The 11519-nt window shown below is 43.9% G+C and overlaps 2 non-coding genes across 2 annotated transcripts; both read left to right on the top strand.

The window, feature by feature from the left end:
- Nucleotides 1–5873: 5873 nt before the first annotated feature.
- Nucleotides 5874–7796, top strand: LOC126877217 (small subunit ribosomal RNA). Its single transcript, XR_007694838.1, has one exon. It is a non-coding gene; the product is annotated as a small subunit ribosomal RNA (ribosomal RNA).
- Nucleotides 7797–10595: 2799 nt separating this feature from the next.
- On the top strand, nucleotides 10596–10750 carry LOC126877223 (5.8S ribosomal RNA). The gene has a single exon (XR_007694844.1). It is a non-coding gene; the product is annotated as a 5.8S ribosomal RNA (ribosomal RNA).
- Nucleotides 10751–11519: the final 769 nt, after the last annotated feature.

An 11519-nucleotide genomic window follows, 5' to 3' on the forward strand; every position in this document is an offset into this window, starting at 1 on the left:
GTTTATTTCCGTCCGAGAACGATTTTTAAAAACGGACCTATGCGGCCGGTCGTTCGTACTTAGAAAATTTTCGGACCGAACACTCTTTTTCGATTAATTCGTTAAAAAGCGTTATAACGTACGAATATTTTTCAAGAAATCGTTATAACTCGATAAAATACGTCGGGATTAAGCGTTTATATCGTCGGCAGACGGATATAAAAACGTTTGGACCGACACGACCGGTCGTTGGAACATAGAAAAATTCCGAGCCGGTACGTTGGGACTTAGAAAAATTCCGAGGGCGAAAAAGTTTTTTCGAGTTTATTCGTTAAAAAGCGTTACAAGGTATGAATTTTTTTGCATAAATCGACGTAACTCGACGAAATACGTCGGGATTAATGGTTTATTTCCGTCCGAGAACGATTTTTAAAAACGGACCTATGCGGCCGGTCGTTCGTACTTAGAAAATTTTCGGACCGAACACTCTTTTTCGATTAATTCGTTAAAAAGCGTTATAACGTACGAATATTTTTCAAGAAATCGTTATAACTCGATAAAATACGTCGGGATTAAGCGTTTATATCGTCGGCAGACGGATATAAAAACGTTTGGACCGACACGACCGGTCGTTGGAACATAGAAAAATTCCGAGCCGGTACGTTGGGACTTAGAAAAATTCCGAGGGCGAAAAAGTTTTTTCGAGTTTATTCGTTAAAAAGCGTTACAAGGTATGAATTTTTTTGCATAAATCGACGTAACTCGACGAAATACGTCGGGATTAATGGTTTATTTCCGTCCGAGAACGATTTTTAAAAACGGACCTATGCGGCCGGTCGTTCGTACTTAGAAAATTTTCGGACCGAACACTCTTTTTCGATTAATTCGTTAAAAAGCGTTATAACGTACGAATATTTTTCAAGAAATCGTTATAACTCGATAAAATACGTCGGGATTAAGCGTTTATATCGTCGGCAGACGGATATAAAAACGTTTGGACCGACACGACCGGTCGTTGGAACATAGAAAAATTCCGAGCCGGTACGTTGGGACTTAGAAAAATTCCGAGCGCGAAAAAGTTTTTTCGAGTTTATTCGTTAAAAAGCGTTACAAGGTATGAATTTTTTTGCATAAATCGACGTAACTCGACGAAATACGTCGGGATTAATGGTTTATTTCCGTCCGAGAACGATTTTTAAAAACGGACCTATGCGGCCGGTCGTTCGTACTTAGAAAATTTTCGGACCGAACACTCTTTTTCGATTAATTCGTTAAAAAGCGTTATAACGTACGAATATTTTTCAAGAAATCGTTATAACTCGATAAAATACGTCGGGATTAAGCGTTTATATCGTCGGCAGACGGATATAAAAACGTTTGGACCGACACGACCGGTCGTTGGAACATAGAAAAATTCCGAGCCGGTACGTTGGGACTTAGAAAAATTCCGAGGGCGAAAAAGTTTTTTCGAGTTTATTCGTTAAAAAGCGTTACAAGGTATGAATTTTTTTGCATAAATCGACGTAACTCGACGAAATACGTCGGGATTAATGGTTTATTTCCGTCCGAGAACGATTTTTAAAAACGGACCTATGCGGCCGGTCGTTCGTACTTAGAAAATTTTCGGACCGAACACTCTTTTTCGATTAATTCGTTAAAAAGCGTTATAACGTACGAATATTTTTCAAGAAATCGTTATAACTCGATAAAATACGTCGGGATTAAGCGTTTATATCGTCGGCAGACGGATATAAAAACGTTTGGACCGACACGACCGGTCGTTGGAACATAGAAAAATTCCGAGCCGGTACGTTGGGACTTAGAAAAATTCCGAGGGCGAAAAAGTTTTTTCGAGTTTATTCGTTAAAAAGCGTTACAAGGTATGAATTTTTTTGCATAAATCGACGTAACTCGACGAAATACGTCGGGATTAATGGTTTATTTCCGTCCGAGAACGATTTTTAAAAACGGACCTATGCGGCCGGTCGTTCGTACTTAGAAAATTTTCGGACCGAACACTCTTTTTCGATTAATTCGTTAAAAAGCGTTATAACGTACGAATATTTTTCAAGAAATCGTTATAACTCGATAAAATACGTCGGGATTAAGCGTTTATATCGTCGGCAGACGGATATAAAAACGTTTGGACCGACACGACCGGTCGTTGGAACATAGAAAAATTCCGAGCCGGTACGTTGGGACTTAGAAAAATTCCGAGGGCGAAAAAGTTTTTTCGAGTTTATTCGTTAAAAAGCGTTACAAGGTATGAATTTTTTTGCATAAATCGACGTAACTCGACGAAATACGTCGGGATTAATGGTTTATTTCCGTCCGAGAACGATTTTTAAAAACGGACCTATGCGGCCGGTCGTTCGTACTTAGAAAATTTTCGGACCGAACACTCTTTTTCGATTAATTCGTTAAAAAGCGTTATAACGTACGAATATTTTTCAAGAAATCGTTATAACTCGATAAAATACGTCGGGATTAAGCGTTTATATCGTCGGCAGACGGATATAAAAACGTTTGGACCGACACGACCGGTCGTTGGAACATAGAAAAATTCCGAGCCGGTACGTTGGGACTTAGAAAAATTCCGAGGGCGAAAAAGTTTTTTCGAGTTTATTCGTTAAAAAGCGTTACAAGGTATGAATTTTTTTGCATAAATCGACGTAACTCGACGAAATACGTCGGGATTAATGGTTTATTTCCGTCCGAGAACGATTTTTAAAAACGGACCTATGCGGCCGGTCGTTCGTACTTAGAAAATTTTCGGACCGAACACTCTTTTTCGATTAATTCGTTAAAAAGCGTTATAACGTACGAATATTTTTCAAGAAATCGTTATAACTCGATAAAATACGTCGGGATTAAGCGTTTATATCGTCGGCAGACGGATATAAAAACGTTTGGACCGACACGACCGGTCGTTGGAACATAGAAAAATTCCGAGCCGGTACGTTGGGACTTAGAAAAATTCCGAGCGCGAAAAAGTTTTTTCGAGTTTATTCGTTAAAAAGCGTTACAAGGTATGAATTTTTTTGCATAAATCGACGTAACTCGACGAAATACGTCGGGATTAATGGTTTATTTCCGTCCGAGAACGATTTTTAAAAACGGACCTATGCGGCCGGTCGTTCGTACTTAGAAAATTTTCGGACCGAACACTCTTTTTCGATTAATTCGTTAAAAAGCGTTATAACGTACGAATATTTTTCAAGAAATCGTTATAACTCGATAAAATACGTCGGGATTAAGCGTTTATATCGTCGGCAGACGGATATAAAAACGTTTGGACCGACACGACCGGTCGTTGGAACATAGAAAAATTCCGAGCCGGTACGTTGGGACTTAGAAAAATTCCGAGGGCGAAAAAGTTTTTTCGAGTTTATTCGTTAAAAAGCGTTACAAGGTATGAATTTTTTTGCATAAATCGACGTAACTCGACGAAATACGTCGGGATTAATGGTTTATTTCCGTCCGAGAACGATTTTTAAAAACGGACCTATGCGGCCGGTCGTTCGTACTTAGAAAATTTTCGGACCGAACACTCTTTTTCGATTAATTCGTTAAAAAGCGTTATAACGTACGAATATTTTTCAAGAAATCGTTATAACTCGATAAAATACGTCGGGATTAAGCGTTTATATCGTCGGCAGACGGATATAAAAACGTTTGGACCGACACGACCGGTCGTTGGAACATAGAAAAATTCCGAGCCGGTACGTTGGGACTTAGAAAAATTCCGAGGGCGAAAAAGTTTTTTCGAGTTTATTCGTTAAAAAGCGTTACAAGGTATGAATTTTTTTGCATAAATCGACGTAACTCGACGAAATACGTCGGGATTAATGGTTTATTTCCGTCCGAGAACGATTTTTAAAAACGGACCTATGCGGCCGGTCGTTCGTACTTAGAAAATTTTCGGACCGAACACTCTTTTTCGATTAATTCGTTAAAAAGCGTTATAACGTACGAATATTTTTCAAGAAATCGTTATAACTCGATAAAATACGTCGGGATTAAGCGTTTATATCGTCGGCAGACGGATATAAAAACGTTTGGACCGACACGACCGGTCGTTGGAACATAGAAAAATTCCGAGCCGGTACGTTGGGACTTAGAAAAATTCCGAGGGCGAAAAAGTTTTTTCGAGTTTATTCGTTAAAAAGCGTTACAAGGTATGAATTTTTTTGCATAAATCGACGTAACTCGACGAAATACGTCGGGATTAATGGTTTATTTCCGTCCGAGAACGATTTTTAAAAACGGACCTATGCGGCCGGTCGTTCGTACTTAGAAAATTTTCGGACCGAACACTCTTTTTCGATTAATTCGTTAAAAAGCGTTATAACGTACGAATATTTTTCAAGAAATCGTTATAACTCGATAAAATACGTCGGGATTAAGCGTTTATATCGTCGGCAGACGGATATAAAAACGTTTGGACCGACACGACCGGTCGTTGGAACATAGAAAAATTCCGAGCCGGTACGTTGGGACTTAGAAAAATTCCGAGGGCGAAAAAGTTTTTTCGAGTTTATTCGTTAAAAAGCGTTACAAGGTATAAATTTTTTTACGGGAATCGTTCTATCTCTATTAGATACGTCGGGATTAAACATTTTTATCGATTTTTTCAAAAAATTAGCGTTCGTCGAACTGACACGACTGGGATATTTTTCTAATTTTTTCGTTAATTAACGTTACAAGGTATATATTTTTTTGCATATTTCTACTTATTTTAACGTATTGTAATTGATTATAAACTTATTTTTTGTCCGTATTCGATAAAAGAGTATGTTTACTGATGCAATTTTTCGGTGAAAAAAAAAATTAATTTTTTGGTAAAAATGCATTTCTATTATGTTAATAAAACGTCTGGTAATGTATTTCGATGGTTGGATATTGGCTTTGTATAGTAGTGATCGAGCGTTCGCGAGACTAAGTTCCAGCGTCCCTTCCGAACGGTACGTTGCTACGGAGGTTTTGCACCGTAAGCGCGCGGCCGCTAGCCCGGCCGGCGCCGGCCTTCCGGCTGGCGCTTTCGTATCTATAAGAGAGACGTCGAGCCGGACGGTTCGGTCGGAACAGCGTTGAGCGCGTGGCTATTCTACGGCCTCGGTTGAGAATTCAGTCACCGCTCCTCGAGTCTTAGTGTATTTTACGCTATTTCTCGACTGTTCCTCCGTTCTCGTTCTGGTTTTTTCTCTACACTGCTGCGCCGCGGGTCGCTGTCCTGGACGTAATGACCAAATATCGTGGCAAGGTTCCCCTGAGTCGGGAAGCTGGTGACCTGTGTGTACGTATTCTAACAAAAATTGTTAGATGCGTGTGTGCTTGTACTAACTGAGCATCGATTCATTCAAAAGAGTATAACCGTCTGCTTTCTATAAAAACTTCTGCTTTCGCAGAAGTATCCGATGAGGCGGTAGGAGCGTACTATCTTTGCGTAGTATGTCTTCTGCCGAAAATGTTCTACCGATTGAAAGAATATTCTTACGGTATGTCCAGCGCGACGCACTGGGATACGCGCTTGTTCGTTCAGCGTGAGGTGCGTATACGTGCTTTACCGCTAAGATATTCTAATAAGTCTTTTTACACGAAGACAGCATTATGGAAATGTTCCTTTAGAAGTACGATTCTAAACATTTTATATAAGACTATGAGAAAGAGAGAGAGAGAAGAGAGGAGGTGGAGTTGAGAATTACAAAGTGGCTGCGAGCGGCGTTCGAAGATTATTACTGAACTATGGGTGTATCTCGAACGTCGCTAGGAGATATATTTTATAGATATATCTATCTTAAGAACGAAAAGTCTCGTCGTACGGTGCTTACGTCCCACCCTACGACACGAAGAGAACTTAAACGAAATTTATAAGAATTGTTATACGAATAAGATCCCTGGTTGATCCTGCCAGTAGTCATATGCTTGTCTCAAAGATTAAGCCATGCATGTCTCAGTACATGCCGCATTAAGGTGAAACCGCGAATGGCTCATTAAATCAGTTATGGTTTCTTAGATCATACCTACATTTACTTGGATAACTGTGGTAATTCTAGAGCTAATACATGCAAACAGATTCCGACCAGAGATGGTAGGAATGCTTTTATTAGATCAAAACCAATCGGTGGCGGATGGCTCGTCTGTCCGTCCATCGTTTGTTTTGGTGACTCTGAATAACTTTGTGCTGATCGCATGGTCATCTAGCACCGGCGACGCATCTTTCAAATGTCTGCCTTATCAACTGTCGATGGTAGGTTCTGCGCCTACCATGGTTGTAACGGGTAACGGGGAATCAGGGTTCGATTCCGGAGAGGGAGCCTGAGAAACAGCTACCACATCCAAGGAAGGCAGCAGGCGCGCAAATTACCCACTCCCGGCACGGGGAGGTAGTGACGAAAAATAACGATACGGGACTCATCCGAGGCCCCGTAATCGGAATGAGTACACTTTAAATCCTTTAACGAGGACCAATTGGAGGGCAAGTCTGGTGCCAGCAGCCGCGGTAATTCCAGCTCCAATAGCGTATATTAAAGTTGTTGCGGTTAAAAAGCTCGTAGTTGAATCTGTGTGTCACAGTGTCGGTTCACCGCTCGCGGTGTTTAACTGGCATTATGTGGTACGTCCTATCGGTGGGCTTAGCTCCTCGCGGGCGGTCCAACTAATATCCCATCGCGGTGCTCTTCACTGAGTGTCGAGGTGGGCCGATACGTTTACTTTGAACAAATTAGAGTGCTTAAAGCAGGCTACCTTCGCCTGAATACTGTGTGCATGGAATAATGGAATAGGACCTCGGTTCTATTTTGTTGGTTTTCGGAGCCCCGAGGTAATGATTAATAGGGACAGATGGGGGCATTCGTATTGCGACGTTAGAGGTGAAATTCTTGGATCGTCGCAAGACGGACAGAAGCGAAAGCATTTGCCAAAAATGTTTTCATTAATCAAGAACGAAAGTTAGAGGTTCGAAGGCGATCAGATACCGCCCTAGTTCTAACCATAAACGATGCCAGCCAGCGATCCGCCGAAGTTCCTCCGATGACTCGGCGGGCAGCTTCCGGGAAACCAAAGCTTTTGGGTTCCGGGGGAAGTATGGTTGCAAAGCTGAAACTTAAAGGAATTGACGGAAGGGCACCACCAGGAGTGGAGCCTGCGGCTTAATTTGACTCAACACGGGAAACCTCACCAGGCCCGGACACCGGAAGGATTGACAGATTGATAGCTCTTTCTTGATTCGGTGGGTGGTGGTGCATGGCCGTTCTTAGTTGGTGGAGCGATTTGTCTGGTTAATTCCGATAACGAACGAGACTCTAGCCTGCTAAATAGACGTAACTTATGGTATCTCGAAGGCCCCCGGCTTCGGTCGGTGGGTTTTTACTACCAACGTACAAACAAATCTTCTTAGAGGAACAGGCGGCTTCTAGCCGCACGAGATTGAGCAATAACAGGTCTGTGATGCCCTTAGATGTTCTGGGCCGCACGCGCGCTACACTGAAGGAATCAGCGTGTTTTCCCTGGCCGAAAGGCCCGGGTAACCCGCTGAACCTCCTTCGTGCTAGGGATTGGGGCTTGCAATTATTCCCCATGAACGAGGAATTCCCAGTAAGCGCGAGTCATAAGCTCGCGTTGATTACGTCCCTGCCCTTTGTACACACCGCCCGTCGCTACTACCGATTGAATGATTTAGTGAGGTCTTCGGACTGGTGCGCGGCCAATGTGATAAGCATTGCCGATGTTACCGGGAAGATGACCAAACTTGATCATTTAGAGGAAGTAAAAGTCGTAACAAGGTTTCCGTAGGTGAACCTGCGGAAGGATCATTAACGATACGATACCAAAAGAATTTGACTTGAACACATATAAAAACTATGAAATATATATCACAATGGTCGGTAAGGAGCCGTACTCCTCCTGTATCGACGAAAGTATATACGACGTATTAACAAGCTATATACTTTAACAAACGAAAACGCCAGGGAGCTTGGCAACCTCCGTTGGCACGAATAGAAATATTCTTAAGGAGGAGACGACCCTCCAGCTACGGAATTATACGAAGAGAAGGTGGCACTCTCTCTCGATCATCGGGATGAAGAGATATATATATACAAGTATAAAAACGAAATGCGAATGAAACTTATTCGAGGCGCCTGCGTGAGGTCGTAAACAGAAAGACCCGCCGTCTCCGAATAAAACATATAACATATAATATATATATATATATATGAAATTCTAATAAAAGGGAACTCTAGCTTCGAAAGAGCCAACAAAAGTTAAGGCTCGATATCAAACGAAAAAATTACGATGGAAACCAGGTGTAAAGAGAAATGCAGTCGTGGCGCCTGCGAGAGGCCGTACACAGAAAGACCCGCCGTCACGATCTCGTATTTCGTATTTGCATCGTGGAAACCGTACAAACGAAATATAAAAGTCCATGCAAACTAATAAGAAAATCTCTAAAGTGCCTCGTGTCGGAGTGATCATGCTCGCCTATTCTCTTCTATGTTTCGTGGTCTGTGTTGCGTTTGTTCTCCTCCTAGCAACGGGACATATCGAAGACTCCTCTTTGGGATCGAACGAAGCGTCTAGAACGAGTCGACGAGAGCGAAAGAACTTGTAGCGAGTCGCGCAGAGCGAAAGGATACCGATATACATCTTCGAAGGTTCTCTTCGAAGATCCATGGATACCTTCTGCGTCGACTTCTCTCGTCTCTTTCATCGAAACTCTCGTCGTTCTCGAAACGTGCTTCCTACCCAAAGGGCGTGTGCTCTTCGTATGTCGTTTCGTTCGAAATAACGAAACCACGTGTAACATACTCGTGGATCGGGTAACCTAGAACGAAGACGCATCGCGTGGATGTTGGCCCGCTATGCGACGATGACCGATGATGATGATGATGATGATATGATGATGATGATGATGTCGATGTCGACGACGACGACGATGAAGACGATGTGTAGCAACGATTCGTAACTAGTCTAGCCGAAGTTCGTTCAGAGGGGAACGCCGCCGGCTTCGAAGCCTCGATGTCGTGAGTCGGACACCCGTGCCGTCGCTAGAGTTTTTCAAACTCTGCTTCTGGATATTGGGACGAAAGACCGCTCGAGGACGACGACAGCCGTGCGTGCGTATCCCATCGAATTTTTTTTACACCACCTGAACGAGACTAAAGTTTCGTCTAGTTGATCGTCTACCGTCGCATAATGTATATTATATACCGTTCAGAGGGGACCGGCTGTCTATCCTCGTTGTCGTGAGTCGGACACCCGTGCCGTCGCTAGAGTTTTTCAAACTCTGCTTCTGGATATCGGGACGAAAGACCGCGCGAGGACGACGGATGCGAGTCCCATCGAATTTTTGACTTACACACTACCTGAACGAGACTTAAAGTTTCATATAATATACCGTTCAGAGGGGACCGGCTGTCTTTCCTCGTTGTCGTGAGTCGGACACCCGTGCCGTCGCTAGAGTTTTTCAAACTCTGCTTCTGGATATCGGGACGAAAGACCGCGCGAGGACGACGGATGCGAGTCCCATCGAATTTTTGATTTACACACTACCTGAACGAGACTTAAAGTTTCATCCAGTTTGTCGTCTATCATCTCATATATAATATACCGTTCAGAGGGGACCGGCTGTCTATCCTCGTTGTCGTGAGTCGGACACCCGTGCCGTCGCTAGAGTTTTTCAAACTCTGCTTCTGGATGTTGGGACGAAAGACCGCGCGAGGACGATGGATGCGTGTCCCATCGAATTTTTGATTTACAAGACACACACTACCTGAACGAGACTAAAGTTTCATCGAGTTTATCGTCGCATAACCCGTTCGGAGGGGACCGGCTGTCTATCCTCGTTGTCGTGAGTCGGACACCCGTGCCGTCGCTAGAGTTTTTCAAACTCTGCTTCTGGATATCGGGACGAAAGACCGCGCGAGGACGATGGCTGCGAGTCCCATCGAATTTTTGTTTTTTTTTTTTTTTTAAAGAAAAAACACCACCCGAACGGAGATGTGTTCTATCTTTCGTCGATTTTTCATGCTTTCAGTCGGTCGCGTGGTCGCCATCCGTTCGGAGGGGATCGCCGGCTTCGAAACCTCGATGTCGTGAGTCGGACACCCGTGCCGTCGCTAGAGTTTTTCAAACTCTGCTTCTGGATATTGGGACGAAAGACCGCTCGAGGCGGACGGCCGCGCGAATCCCATCGAATCTTTACTATCACCCGAACGATGGAGAGATGCACGCGCGCTGTTTCTTGAATAATTGGACGAGAGAGTAGAATCAAACACATATATAACATGGGCTAGCCACCGTGCTTACTCGTTCGCGAGATCGTGTGCTGTACAGAGGATTCAGAATCGGGTGTATATATCCCCGTCGTTTCCTGACGAACGGAGCTTCGATCTCGATGGTTGTTATATATCATAATGTACTTTACGCCCGGCCGGCGAACGCGCGTATCTTCGCGCGTTCGTCGTTTTCTTTTTTTTTCGAACGTTTTTGTGTCGTCAATCCTATGGCGACTTCTGCGCGTTCGATTCCCGTTGGTCGAACGTGACGGAACTCGGCTTCGCTAGAACCGAGAAGAGTACATTTGAGTATTGAACTGTTGTAAATTTATAAAAGATTACCCTGAACGGTGGATCACTTGGCTCGTGGGTCGATGAAGAACGCAGCTAATTGCGCGTCAACGTGTGAACTGCAGGACACATGAACATCGACATTTCGAACGCACATTGCGGTCCACGGATACAATTCCTGGACCACGCCTGGCTGAGGGTTGCTCACGTAAACCTAAGACTGCTTGCGTTGCGTATCGTTACTCTCCGTATCTGTCTCTCTCTGTCCCTTCTTGCCTTAACAACCCGCCGTCGTTCTTCTTTATATAAGAGAACGTTTCAGAGTCGGACGAAGGTACAAGAACGAGGATACGAATAAGAGCGGACGGAGAGAACATACGCGACGTACGAGCGATTGTTGGACGCTCGTCGGCGTTCGTCGCGGTCGTGCAGAGACCGTGCAAGTCGTACGCATGCTCGATATATAATCTATCGTGTTCACGGGAGACTACGAAACTCTACCTCTGTCTCTCTCTGTCCCTTCTTGCCTTGACAACCCGCCGTCGTTCTTCTTAAAAATTATAAGAGAACGTTTCAGAGTCGGACGAAGGTATACGAAGGGATACGAATAAGAGCGGAGAGAACCGGTCACGGACCTGCGTGAGTGCTCGCGGCGTCGTGAGTCGTCCTTACGAGGGCGACCGCCCGCTTATGCACCGCTTCGTGTATCGGTTATCGAACGTATATACTCGTAGTGTTCTCCTCGTGACCGATTTTTTTTTTCATATCAGGCGATATATGCTACGTTTGCCGGTGTTCGACGCACGAAGGTCCGCGCCCCCGACGTCGTCTTAAAAGAATATTATATTTGGCGAGACTGAGAGAGAAAGCAAATATGGGAACTCGGTCGAGAGAGGAGAGAAGAGAGAACCAAAAAAAAAAACCTAAACTCGATGGCGTGCGAAACTTTGCCATAATCTACCGTCTTTTCTT

Source organism: Bombus huntii, unplaced genomic scaffold (assembly GCF_024542735.1).
Source record: "Bombus huntii isolate Logan2020A unplaced genomic scaffold, iyBomHunt1.1 ctg00000133.1, whole genome shotgun sequence".
NCBI classification, from domain to species: domain Eukaryota; kingdom Metazoa; phylum Arthropoda; class Insecta; order Hymenoptera; family Apidae; genus Bombus; species Bombus huntii.